Source organism: Emydura macquarii, unplaced genomic scaffold (genome assembly GCF_026122565.2).
Source record: "Emydura macquarii macquarii isolate MOO-44397 ecotype Brisbane River unplaced genomic scaffold, CSIRO-AGI_Emac_v2 contig_1790, whole genome shotgun sequence".
NCBI lineage: Eukaryota > Metazoa > Chordata > Testudines > Chelidae > Emydura > Emydura macquarii.
This window is the reverse complement of record NW_027131927.1, coordinates 26,594,716-26,606,762: the sequence shown is the minus strand read 5'-3', so window position 1 is coordinate 26,606,762 and position 12,047 is coordinate 26,594,716. Positions and strand designations below refer to the sequence as shown.

General features: G+C 40.7%; 1 long non-coding RNA gene across 1 annotated transcript; it reads right to left on the bottom strand.

Moving 5' to 3' along the window:
* Positions 1-612: 612 nt before the first annotated feature.
* LOC137159206 (uncharacterized) lies at positions 613-1,221 on the bottom strand. The gene is made up of 2 exons (XR_010921586.1): positions 1,095-1,221; positions 613-996 (listed from the first exon to the last, which is right to left on the bottom strand). It is a non-coding gene; the product is annotated as an uncharacterized lncRNA (long non-coding RNA).
* Positions 1,222-12,047: the final 10,826 nt, after the last annotated feature.

The following is a 12,047-nucleotide window of genomic DNA, read 5'->3' as shown; positions in this document are numbered from 1 at the left end:
TAAAAGATAGGCTCAATAAAAATATAACTAGTTTCTGCACTGTGGAATCTCACAAGGCCACAAAAGCTGTATATATTTTATTGAATCCTGCCTGAAGCACGGATTTGTAAATGAGAAATTATCTGCTCTTGAAACACTGAAGGAAGATATCATTTTATTCTCCAAAACTGATTGTCTAAGATTTTTTTCCCCCTGGTTGGATTCTAAAAAGCAGAGTAAAACACAAGAAAAATGTCCATTTTGTGGAATTTCTGGAGTGATTGTAAAAAATTATGTACAAATCGCAAAAAACAGGATTTTAAAGCTGCACTTTTGCAATGCAAGGGGAGACTGCTACCATAGCATGGCCAGTTCTTTTAATGTTCTTGCTATGATTTTAAGAAGCTTAGATTATTGCATACAAACACTCATTTGTTATCTCTCTCTCTCTCTCTCACTCAGAAAGGATTCCAAGTTCCTGTCAGTCTCAATGGTAAGAGCAATAAAGTGATTGGTTAAGCCCTCTGCAGCTCAGTGACTTCTTGGAACCAGTGAATAATCTTCACTGAAGAGCAGCTGGGTTAACACTACAAAAAAAACACAAGTCAGTTCAGCATAACTTGGCTAATAGAATTATAAAACTTCACCTATCAATAAGTTTGCAGGGGTAGAGAGATTAAATTTGGATGCATCCTTTCAGCAGACAAAGACTAGTTTCTAGAGCAGAAGGGACTCTAGCTTTTCATCAGAGTAGAAAGAAGCAATGAGTATAGACTGACATTTAGTGCTGGAGCTTTTGATTGTTGTACATCCCTTTAATTTTGCCCAGCTAGGGTTTGTAGAATTCAGACAAACAAATCGGAAGACTGGTGCCTCCCTGTGGAAATGCCACTGCATTTGCATTATCCTCCATTGTTGTATGCAGCATTGCATTTCCACACCAACATGCCAGATTGTTCCAGCCATCAAAGGCAATGCTGCTGATGGATGTTTGCTACCCTGTTCTCTTTGCACATTCTGTCAGCAGAGAGGGAGCAAAGTGGTTATTTTATTTCTCACAGGTTTAGCACATTTGCTACAACAGAAATTATCTTAAATGGGTCCCGGAAACTTACCAATTTATTACAATTAGTAAATTGTGTCCCTGTCACTGAAGTTTATGTAACCACATCAAGAGAGGTTATTGCAACTAATAGTAGTAGCTTTTCCACAAATTAATTAATAGAAGAGTTCCCTTGTTATCTGTAAATAATAAATCTGTAGTCAATATCCTTCCAGAATAATCTGCACTGATTATAACAATGGTGTCTCTTACTCTGAAAACCAAATATGAGGCAGGATTCTGTTCTGGAAGTATCAGCAGTGGAGACTCCACACCTCTTATCAACAATGAGGCTGTGAACCCTGCTCCTTAAGCCTCAGCTGGTTAGAAGTTAAGTAAAAGGGTGGATCTGGTTAGCCCCATCTGTTTGTGGACAGATAATTGGCTATAGGCTACATGTTTGCTCTGGTCAATTGGCTAGCCAGTTACCCTTGAAAAAGAGCCTACAGGAGAGGGGTGCTTTGCATGGTATGAATGACGACATATGTGGGTTGAAGGAAAGTGACAGCTACTGGAGATTCTGCAATGACAGAGTAAGTCCAAATATAGCCTGAGCACAGAGTTCGACTGGCTGTGGCAATGGACACTGAAACCAGGTGGTTTTGGGTTTTGTTTTGTTGTGTTTCGTGGGGAGGAGGGAGAAAGAGGTGGAGCCACTTGTCACCAGCTCTAGGGGAGGCAGGCACTATGCTATGAGATTTCTGGCTGCATCAAGGTTTGTCAAAAGATACAAAAAACAAACCATGTGGGCTCATCTCATTTCTTCAGATACCTTTGATGCGACATGACTGGTTTTTTTAAATAAAAAGAGATTCTCATGGAAGCACATGACTGGGGAGTTTGTCAGATCTCAGAAGACTGACTAAAAGTCACATAAATAGGTGACATTGCCCTGCCTGGCCTCTCATTTTAAACCTGTCTCATTTGTCTCCACATGGTTGCTGACAGAAGCTTTGTGTGCATTATACAAAGGCATAACAATGACACTTACAACATGTTACATATTTACAATGAGAAAGATTTAGGTTACCGTGGGAACTATAACTTTGATTAAACATAATGCGGCAGGATAATGTTAAGTAGTCCCTTTAGATATTTGATGGTGAATACTTAACATTGAATTTCCTTACTTTTGTTAGTTTGTCTCAGACATTTTAATGTTAGTTAAATCATAATCTTAATTAAAGTAAGTTTACACAAGGTATCCAGGAGGAATAAGTAACCTTTTTCTGACAAAGCATAGATCTTTTTAATTTCATTTACTAAAACAGTTACTGGCTATGTTATGCCACAGCAATACTGATGTCAAACTATAAGATTGCTAGATACCACAAAAAAAATTATATTCACTCAATACATATATGAAACCGACCAAACTTCAGTCAATCTGAAATCAGGAGTTTTTAAAAGAACTACACTAAAATGTGGGGGCCATATTTCTTCAGCACCCCGCAGCTCCCATTGTTACACTTATGACCAGATTCTCAAAAAGACCTCAACACCCCATGAGTGGCGCTCTGAGAGTCTGGTTCCATCTCTGGCTGCCAAGCCCTTGAAATTCAGGCCCCTCAGAAAGGATTTAAGCCACCAAATTTTGATCTAGATATCAAGTTGTGACGCTGTCTGGATTAGGGTGACCATTTATAATATTATTGAGATCAGTATTAGAAAATTACAATGGTAATGGTATCTGACATGGCCTATCTCGTATGAATTATTGTAATTTTGCAACGGTGATATTTTTATGTTTATGTATTGTCTTTGTACTATGAATTATGGATGTGTGTAATATGTCTGTCTGTATCTAAACACTTGTGCTTTGCTACTGGGATACATCCCCCAGGCACACTAGCATCAGCATTGATTACTCATCGAGGGCCATTACCTTTCCACTGAGCCCAGGGAGAGAAGCCAGGATGGCACCTATGATGTCAGCAGGACATGTAGGGACATGCCTGTGGTCAGAAGGACTGCAAGTGCCTTTCCCTGCCCATGTGCTGTGGGCTTGTGTTCGAAAGAAGCCACATGGCAGCCCAGAGACTATAAAATGCAGCTACTCTATCTCCACCTTGTCTTCATTCTTGCTTCCTACCTCTGGATCAACTCATCTACAACTGAAGCTGTGAAACAAAGGACTGAGACCCATCCAGGTACTGGATGTACAGCAGATGGAACTGTACAAGTCTGCAAACTCCACAATTCTGCTGAGAGTCTGATATAGATGGACTTCGAAGTCATTTGTATGTATCTGATTGCTTTGACCATTTAACATTTCTCTTCTCATTTGTTTCTTTTCTTTACAATAAATCTTTGGTTACTAAAGGATTGGCTGGCAGCGTGGTATTTTGGGTAAGGTCTAAATTTGTATTGGTCTGGTAATGTGACACTCTTTGGGGATCAGGAGAACATTTTGGTAAAGGGAATAGAGTTTTAATAACTTATCTCTTTACTGGATTTAGCTGTTAATTGGAACCAGAGATAGCAATGCAATAAAGGGGGCAGCGTAATGTCTTTTTTAGCTTCTTGATAACCAGTGTGGGGGATCAGAAGCACTGTTTGTGCTTGTTTGGTGAATCTAACTGCAATGCTAGCCACCAGTTGGAAGAATCAGCTCTCCTTTTGCAGCCTGCCCTGACGTTGGCATTTTCAGGTGAGCTACCCTAGGCACGGATGGGTCACACAAGTAAAGCAAAGTTTAACTACACTGCTATAGTGAAGGCTAAGATCAGCTTCTTATTCAAAGAATGACTGTTCTCAGTGCTCTAGTCTAGAATCTATATCGTTAATCAAATTGCCTTGAAATTTGGTATACCTCGTGGGGGAGCAGGACAGGGTCAACGATCCATACTTGGGACCAAGTTTCAGCCCCCTGAGCGGGGAGGTGACACCCAACAGCTTTTCTTCTGGACACATTCTGTCAAAGTTATTTTGCTCACACGTAGAAATCAAACCAGAGCTCAGAGCATCTCACTAAGGTCTCAAATGCTCAAAGGCCTGGGTTACCCCAACAGACTGCATGGCACCCACAAGCCCCCAAGGGAAAGGGAAGCAGGAGGAGAGAGTGGAAGCAAACTAAAATATTATTTGAAAGCAAGTTTGCTTCTCCACTCATGAATGGGCACATCATCCTTAACATGTACCTAAAGAATTACAATGAACATAGGTGGACAGAGGATTTAACAGGATTTTTAGCCTTTAAAGTGTTGTGCTAGCTGAATAGTTCATGGGGATAAGCAGAAATCCTTTAAGTCTGACCCCCCCCCCGACAGCTAGTGTCAGTTTGAATCTGACTTTAGGAAGAAGACTGGAAGGCTTATTGACCAAGTCCGCCTGTCATGGATTATTTTTTGTGGGGCAGGAGAGAAAATATAATCAAAGTATTTTTGTAAAAAAAAGTTAGAAGTAAAGGCTTGCTGGCAGGTGAAGGACATTTTAGGGCATGAAGGAACAGATTTGAGAGGGGTTTAGAGCTGCATCAAAGATAGTGAGGATACACAGGCATTAGAGGCGGTGAGAAGGGTTGGGTGGCGCAGGAGAGGCAGAGGGTATACTGGAAATGGGACATGGGTGAGTGGCAGGAGGTCTGCGAGAGAATAAAGCCCATCATCTCCACATTCTTCCCATCTGTGTGCACTGGGAGCTACAGGGGTCTGAGTCCCTCTCTCTACCCCTCCTATGTGAGCTGGGGGTTCCTGCCCCCTGCTTGTGCACCAGGATCTGGGAGACACCTGCCTATCTATATAGGTCTGATCACCTGGCCTTTCCATGTGCCCCATCATGTCTATCAGATTCTTGGCGGAGGCTTGCCTTACTGTGGAGATCTGAGACCCACTCCCTATCCCCCCTCCTCCCCCACCAGGTGACCTGGGATCTGGGTGCCTTGTCCCCCCAAGGTGAGCTCATCTCTCTATCTCTGGGGTCTGGGGAAGACCTGCCCCTCTGCGTGGGGAGCTTAGAACAAGTTTGCTCAGAGCAGGCACCAAGACCTCCCTACTGACACTGGTGAGGAGTTGAAAACGGGCACACTTATTCCATATCACAGCCAGATGCTCCAGCACTGGGGTGAGGGAGATCACATCCACTGACATAGATGGAGCAGTTCACACATCTCAGAGCTACTGTTTCAGGCTGTATTCAGCTACACAATTACGCAAAAAAGTGATGGAGGCTAGCTCCTCGAGGTACACATGCTTCCCTTTCTTTTCCTCATACATGGGATGGGCACAAACCCTCCGCTCCTTATACCACAATCACAACTCTTCAGACTAACGTTCTTCAAATGAATCCCAACACACTTCTACCAACCTGCCTTCACCATTCAGTACAGCTACTGTTCACATACTGAATGTAACTGCTCTGCATGCAGCTAATTCCACAGTGGTTTTTGCCAGCTCCACCTTAACTATTTTCTGAAGTGAGTTTTGCTGAATTTGACAAGCTGAAAGGGCATGAGCTGTCACCAGGAAACCATAACCCTTCATGATTTTTTTTAAACATTTAATGAATCAGAGGTTTCAGTTTCTCATTATAGGCAGTGCAAGTAGCAATGCTTTGAAAGGGCTAGTCTATACTGAAAAATCCACACCCCTGAGAGATGGAATTAAGCCGACCTAACTCCTAACACAGAGTGCATGGTCAACAGAAGAATTTTTCTGTCAACTTAGTTACAGCCTCTTGGGGAGGTGGATTACCTACAACGCAGGAGACCCCCTCTCCTTACTGTATTAAGTGTCTATATTGAAGAGCTGCAGCTGTGCCACTATAGCATTTTAAGTATAGACATAGGTTCCCATTGCTTCCCATTATAAAGACCTTCATTTCAATAGGTTATAACTTTGCCAGACTTAAGTTGTTTGGGTTCATGTTTTCCGAGGTGCATGTCTGCCAAAGACTATTTTTCTGGGAAGGTTCTGAGAGAACAGTTCATCCCATGGTTAGGGAATGATGCATTCTTTTGTCCATGTTACTAACATTGTGTTGAGAAGCTCTAGCACTTACATGCTTGGGATCAGGAACTTGAAATTTGTCAGGTGAGTTGCCTTAATATCAAGATTTGCCATCCTAGCAACAGTGTTACAGGCAAAGAATGTGACTCAGGACTTTTGGGTTCTATACCTTGTTCTCACAGTGACTTTTCTACACTAGAAAATTAGGTCAGTTTAACTACATCTATCAGGAAATATTCCCAGCCCTAAAATGACTTAAGTCCCTCTGTAGACAGCACTAGGTTGATGGAGGAAGAATTCTTCCATCGACCTAGCTACCATTGCATGGAGTCGGATAAGGTAGATTATGTATGCCTATAGAAGAATCCCTCCCATCTGCATAGGTCATGCCTATACTGAAGTGCTACAGTGGCACAGCTGTACTGCTGAAACATTTTAAGTGTGGATAAACCCTCAGTGCAGTATTCTAAGATAACTAGGTCTGGTTGGAAAACGAAGAACACAATTAGTGAACCTTAATTCAGGTATTTCCTAGCTTTTAAGTGAATGACTTTGCATTACAGTATGTCTGACTTTGCCTATTCATTTTCACTACATTCCATTCAAACTGGTTGGTTACATTTCCATTGCTTGTTAAAAACAACACTAATTGAAGTGCATAGGTTTTGAGAAGAGACCAGGAGGAAGCTGCAGTTGTGCGAGTGACAGATTAAACTATGTGCACTGCATCTAGTCTCAGATTTTGCACTTGATGCAGCTAGACCAGAGACTAAAACTAAAATGCAGAGAAGGAGTTTGAGTACAGAATCTTTGTTACTGGTAGTGATGCATAAACCAGAAAGAACTAGCTTTCAGTTCTCAGTGGAAGCCTATAGTGCTTTCAGTAAAGAAAACTCTCTCTCCTGTAAATTGAACAAATCTCACATGGAATAACAAAGTAAACTTGGAAACTCACAACACCGTTCTTAGTCACTTTTCAAAGCAGAACCACACTTTTAAGTGGTGTTTACCCAGGTGTTAAATAGGTGCAACTCTCTGTGACAGTCTATTAATAATAGAGTTGCCAAATGGAAATTAAAGGAAAAAATAAAGATCAAATAAAGATGAAAGCATGAATCTCATTTTGATTCTCGCCTCTTTATTCAGGACAGTATTTTATGTCATTAAGTCTTCTAGGACTTTATTTTAAGATGAGAGCCTACCATTAAGGGAAAGCTGCTAATTAAGCCAAACTGTCCACTGAGCTATTTCCAATTAAGACAACTTTTATAGCACTGATCCTGCCAACTCTTAGGTGAGCAGGCGGTACCATAGTCATCAATAGAATATGCACAGGAGTCTTTTTCCAAATGGCATCAAGGACAGGGGGATAAATAGGTATTAGAAGGGGTGAGATATTATGTAGTCATTTTTACACGTGCAAGGTTGGTATAAAAATATCATTTTCCATGTTAGATGAGTGGAGAATTCTGACTGGGTAGGGTTTTGCATAAGGCAGTGGAGAACAAAGCCAAATCTTTAGGTTCATTTTGTACTGGCTGCACATGGTTTTTTTTTTTTTTTTTTTTTTTTAGGTCTGTGTGCATGCATGCATTTTAATGGGTAAGCAAGTGAAAGGACAGGGCAGATTCTGAGGCAGCATATACAAATGGTCAAAAAGAGTTTCAGCAGAGATTTTTCCACTGAAGAGTGGCTGATTGAATGGCAATAGATTTCTTAAAATGTAGATCAAATATTCATTTGAGTTTTTAATGTAGTCCATCCCCTTTTTTATCTAGTGAGAAAAAGGGAGTGATGGGTGGGGAGTGTCACAGTGTGCACCACTCACCATTTTTTAAGTGTCTCCTGGTCACTCTGGGGATTAGCTCTTGAGGTTTGATGCCCCCTTCCATGGTTTGCTGTGTCTCTCTCTGGTGTGCAGCCCCTCTCACTCCAGGAACTGCAGCATCCCCTTCATGACTAAACCCTCCAGTGAGATAACTCAGTGTTCCACCCTCTTTTTCAGTCCTTGAATTCTCTGTCACTCCCACAGTGACCTAGACAGTCTTCCCGTTCACTGCCCCACCCCAGTCTATGCCACACCACAGAAGAACCCAGGCCTGCCCCCTTCTACTTCCAGTCCAGGGACTCTACACCTCACCTGTATTAAAAATTTTGGTTGAAAACCATTCTTTGAGCAGCCCTACAGTTATATAGTTTTGTTATGAAAGATAACTACTCATCAGTGTAACCCTGTGACAGAGTCGCTCTTGGCCTCACAGCCAGCCACTACTGGCTCCCCTAGCCTGGTGCACAAGTCAAAAGGTTTTTTATTTGTCATTTCCTTTGTGCAGCAGTCTTTCCAAGCAACAGCAAGCAAGGCACTGGTAGTCAAGTGAAACAGTAGTCCAGCATCAAGCCTACCTTCCCTTAGGGAGGCTGTAACTAGCAGCAATGCGTCAAGCAGTTCCTGGCCCAACCAGGCTCCTCTCATTGAGTTTAGAGCTCGCAACTGTCCCCCCCTTCCCCCCTCCAACACCCAACTAAGCTGGGTTCTTCTCTTTTAACTCCTCCCTCCCACCCTGACATCTGTGGTAAATGTAAGGGGGAGAGGGGATATTGATGGAGCCCCCAGCAGCTTATTAGCCCTTTGCTGGACAATGCTGGATTTGTACACCCCATCATTTTATTTAAATTTGTACTGAATTCAGGCTTCTCTTCTGCTACTTGGTTTGACCTTTTAACATTGTCATATAGTCAGAGTTCCTACAAACACGTCAATTATTACAGTCATAAAAGATTTTGTTATCTATTCACAAAGGATACAATAGTTCTGTGCTCTACTGTGGCTAGATTGTCTGTGTAAATCTAGTGTAACTGCAACAGTAACTGGGCCCAATTCTCGTTTGCACTAGGGCCCATTTGAACCACTTTGAAAGTGGCCCTAACGCATCTTCTAAACCTGTTTAAAGGGAAGATAATGTAAATTAGAATCAGACTCATGGACTTCCATCAACTTACTCCAGATTTATGTAAGTTTAAACAGAACTAAAATCTAGTAATGTGTCTTTAAGTCCTCTTTAGACTGATTCCCATTTAGACCAAGACTGCTCCACATGACATTGTCAGTGTGAAACTTTAGTGTAACAGACTCAGGCCAATTCAGTCTATTTACAGCCAGCCAGTAACAGATCTGTGTAACTGTTTTCTTCTGGGTATTCTTGACTTTTTGGACCTCTTCTACTCAGATGAGAGATTAAAGTCAGGAAGTAGCATAATGTTGCAATCTAATTCAAACCCCATTTCTGGAAATTCTCCAGGTCAAACTAAGAACTTGTTTGGCATTACATGCATGAAGCACACTATAGCAAGCATAGTATGAAATGACCAAAAATTGAAAAACCTTGTTTGTTGTAATTGGACAGAACAGCCATACCTAGTTGAAGGAATACAGAAAAGTTGTAGTAGAACTATGGCACCACTATAACTACAAAGAAGAGGTTTCCCTTTATTTATCTGTGCCATGCTCCTCTTCCTGCTTCAACAATACAGATGTAAAGAATAGTTATAGAAACAGCACAAGACTCAGTGCTATAGAAAGTGATCTCCACCTTAAGTGGGTGGCCCAAAAGGTCATGGAACTGTGTATTTTGGGATGAATGATTAGTAGCAATAATAAATAAAATTATAATAATTATAGCATAGTACTGTTCACCTATAGATCTCAAAGCACTTTACAACGGAGCTCAGTACCAATGCCCCCATTTTACAGATGGGGAAACTGTAGCATACAGAATGACTTGCCTGAAATCACCAGAAGGTCATTGGCCAAGCTGGGAATAAAAGTGAGGTCACCTAGAGTTCTAATATAGTGCACAATCCACCAGGTCACAATGAATATTAATAAATGCATATGTATACCCGTTAATGGCCCTCTCTATGGATCTCTGTTTATCTTCATACCACCTACAGACCTGGGTTTTTATTAGTCCATTTTTACTATTGTAAATTACTTCCATTAGAAATTTGTACCAGATCCTGTTGAGTTCAGAGGTGAATATTGCTGAACCATTTAGTAATACTGACCATAATGTAATTAAATTTAGTGTCCTTCCAGTGGAGGGAAATACCAGAGAAACTCACCACTGAACTTCAAATGGGGGAATTTAGCATTAAATTTCAAAAAAGGGGGACGACACAAAAATGAGGAAGCTAGTTAAACAGAAATTAAAAGGAACAGTCACAAGAGTGAAATATCAGCAAGCTGCATGGAAACTTTTTTAAAACACCATAATAGAGGCTCAACCTATATGTATATGCCCTATAACCCCACCTCTTCCAAAAAATACATTAAAAGGACCAACAAATGCCACTGTGGCTAAACAGCAAAAAAAGCTGATTGACAAAGTCATCTTGTAAAAACTGGTTGTCAAACACAACTGAGGAACATAGAAAGGAACAAGCTCTGGCAAGTCAAGTGTAAAAATATAATTAGATAGCCAAAAAAGAATTTCAAGACTAATTACCAAAAGACACAAAAACTAACAAACGTTTTTGGTTTGTTTTTTTAAGCACATCAGAAGTAGGAAACCTGCCAAACAATCAGTGAGGTCAGTGGATAATTGAGTTCCTAAAGGAAGACAAGGCTGTTGAAAAGAAGCTAAATGAATTCTTTACATCAGTCTACACTGCAGAGACTGAGGGAGAGTCCCACATCTCAGCCATTCTTTTTAGATCACAAATCTGAGGAACTGTCCAAGACTGACGTGTCAATAGAGGTGGTGTTGGAACACATTGATAAATTAAACAGTAATAAGTCACCAGAACCGGATGGTATTTAACCAAGAGTTCTGAAAGAACTCACGAAATTACAGAACTACTAGCTGTTGTATGTAACCTATCGCTAAAATCAGACTTTGTACCAAATGACTGGAGAATAGCTAATGTAGCACTGATTTTTTAGGAAGGTTCCAGAGGCAGTTCTGGCCATTCTAGGCTTGTAAGCCTAATTTTAGTACCAGGGAAATTAGCTGAAGCTAAAGTAAAGAAGAAAATTATTAGACACATAGATGAATACAATATGTTGGGGAAGAGTCAATACTGTTTTAGTAAAGGGAAACCATGTTCACCAATCTACTAGAATTCTTTGAGGAGGTCAACATACGTATGGACAAGTGTGATCCAGAGCGTATAGTATACTTTGACTTTCAGAAAGCCTTTGACAAGGTCCCTCATCAAAGGCTCTTAAGCAAAGTAAGTAGTCATAGGATGAGAGAAGGTCCTCTCCTGGCTCAGTAACTGGTTAAAAGACAAGAAATAAAAGGGTAGGAATAAATGGTCAGCTTTGACAATGGACTGAAGTAAATAGAGGGAACCCCCAAGGATATGTACTCAGACCAGTGCAGTTCAATGGAATAATAAATTATCTTGAAAAAAAGAGGTCAATAATGAGGTGGGAATGTTTACAGACAGTACAAAATTACTCAAGACTGTTAAGGCCAAAAAGCTGACTGTGAAGGGCTACAAAGGGATCTCACAAAATTGGGTTACTAGATGATAAAATGGCAGATGAAATTCAACATTGATAAATGAAAAGTAATGCACATTGGAAAAAATACCATTATACATGCCAAATGATAGGATCTAAATTAGCTGTTACCACTCAAAAAAAAAATCTTGGAGCCCTCATGGATAGTTCTCTTAAAACATCTGCTCAATTATGCAGTTGCAGTGAAAAAAGCAATCATGTTAGAAACCATTAGGAAAGGGACAGATAATAAGACCGAAAATATCATAATGCCATTACATAAAGTCATGGCATCCCCACACCTTGAATACTACATGGAATTCTGGTTGCCTCATCTCAAAGAAGATGCATTAGAATTGGAAAAGATGCAGAGAAGTGCAACAAAAACAATTAGGGAACAGCTTCCATATGAGGAAAGATGAAAAAGACAGGGAGTGTTTGGTTTAGAAAAGAGGTGATTAAGGGGGGATATGAGAGCAGTCTATTAAATCACAAATGATGTGGAGATAGTAAT